Source organism: Pygoscelis adeliae, unplaced genomic scaffold (genome assembly GCF_000699105.1).
Source record: "Pygoscelis adeliae isolate BGI_AS28 unplaced genomic scaffold, ASM69910v1 Scaffold402, whole genome shotgun sequence".
NCBI classification, from domain to species: Eukaryota; Metazoa; Chordata; class Aves; order Sphenisciformes; family Spheniscidae; genus Pygoscelis; species Pygoscelis adeliae.
Genome location: NW_008824411.1, coordinates 2659873 through 2662181, shown reverse-complemented (window position 1 = coordinate 2662181; position 2309 = coordinate 2659873).

The window sequence follows — 2309 nt, the reverse complement described above, 5'->3', positions numbered from 1 at the left end:
GACTTCGACCCTTCCCCAGCAAGGCAGCCCGCACAGCGGACCGTACACCGCAGGAAGAGAAGTCTGCCTAAGGCTTAGCCAGTTTGCTTTTTATATACCAAGTGTCCTGGGCTCTCTCTGACCACCTATGTCTCTTCCCTGTTAGCAGGAAAGTCCCTGTGACCTGTTCCAGTGTATTTTTGCCCCTTGGGGAATCATAAACTCCTGTTTCGGAGGTGTGACGGGGGCTGGCGCGTTGGCCCTGCTCAGCCCCAGCTCCAGCGTGCTTTTTGTCTGTCACAATTTTCTGTTCTGTGCACGAAACTGTTTGTGCCTGGACTTGGTCTCTTTCCAAGAACTACTAGACTCATAACTACAAAGAACACAATCTATTGGCATAGCTAGGCTTTTAAAATTTGATTTTCATACAAATGTGAACTTTAATACCGTTCTTAATTTGAGATATCATAGTGATATGTACTGTCTTGATAGTTATGTAAAATGTGCTTATAAATGCTCTCAGTTCTGGCTGTATGTCAAAGCAAAAGCATTGATTTTGTAAACTATCTGCAGTGCATAAAATACACTCTTGAATATTATTTCTTCAGTGTAGTAAATCAGTGTTATTTATGGTTTTATTAAAATAAGACAAATAGCTACTTCGATTTATCTGTGAATTACCTTTTTTGGTATGAATTACCAAAACATAAAGCACTTTTTGGGGAGCTGGATTTTGGATAACATTTTATTTTGCATAACAATTCAAAGTAAGGTGTCCCAAATACTTTTAGCAATCATCGCCCTGGTATGTTTGGTTCTTAATTGCTTGTTTTGTTTCTGACAGTTGAGAGTATTGGTTTTGTACCTAATACCAAAGAAACCCTTCAATAAGAAGCTAGCCATGTAAGAGTTATTTTTTGGCATATACAGCAAATGATTAAAAATAAGCTGATTGTAATGTTATACAGGCTTTATACCAGCATGACTCCAGGCATTTACCAAATGGAGGCATGTAAGCAGCTTTGACTTAGTGCACAGGCTACTGATTTTTCACTCCAATATCAGTGGGTATCTTTTCCTGTACTTTAAGGGTAGTTGAGTAAAAGGCATAAGCATAATTTATAACTTGATGTTACTTAAGTATTTCATGAAGATTTTTGTATGTTCTTCCTGTTCTAAATCTAGTTTCAAGTACACCATACCACTGGATTGTATGGCTGTAGGAGCTTTTAAATATCAGGACTCAAGTCTGCATTTTGTGTTCCATTTTATATAAGGTTCTGTTCCACAGGTCATGTTTCTGAATATGGTGTGGGAGTTTAATTACTGAGCAGTCCATTTGCTATTCATATATTATTTATCTATTATTTGTGTGGTTTGTGTGTACATAGTATCTCTGTATTCCTCAGTTGATTTATCATCACAACAGCCCTTGTTGTGATGATATATAAGGAAATATATTCATCTCATTTTAATGTTTTAAAAGTTTAATTTTAGATACACAGCATGAATTTTACTATGTGTATTCTAACTAGGATTACACACACACCAAAATTCTAAAGATGGGTAGATGGGTTCAGAATCTGTACGAAAAGCTGATGTCGTAGGTAATATACACTGTCATAGGTAACAAGCCACTCCAGCTGACTGAGTCAGGTGCCTGAACACCTGTAAGGATGTTATACACTAAGCATATTTAGTAGCTGCAGGAATGGATTTAAATACTACAGTGCTCAGAATTGAGACATTATTTCTAGGTGCCTTTGAGATGAGGATCCATAACCCTTCAGTAAGTAAATAAGCTCCTTTTTGCACTGAGGCGAAGAGACAGCTTGGAATGGGGTTGAGGACATCCCTAAGGCTGAGAGACTGAATAACTCAGTACACTAACGGAATGTTGACATTAGGAAGTAATGCAGAACAATACTGTTGGATTTATAGAGTGAAATGGTTGGATTCAAGACCTGATAAGCATTTTGGAGGGTTTTTGCTTTGGGCTAGACCGAATACCCCCTAGTAAGTGGTTGGAGCACATTAGGTGCACTCCTAGATCATGTCTTCCAGTTATTTTCATCTGAAATTCAGTTCATGTGCTTTGAAATCTCTCTGTGAATCCAATAAGGCGCAGTAAGTGGGGACAATTGGGAGATTCACCTCAAAACTACACTCCTTATCTGAACTAAACTGTTCATGTAGACACAGCCTGAGAAGGCAGTTGTCTGAAACTGTCCAATTGAGGAAATTGAGTCAGGAATACACCTTAACATTTGCTGTTCTCCAGGTTTGCCTTACAATAGAATGTAATTCACAATTTTGCATGTGAAATTTGC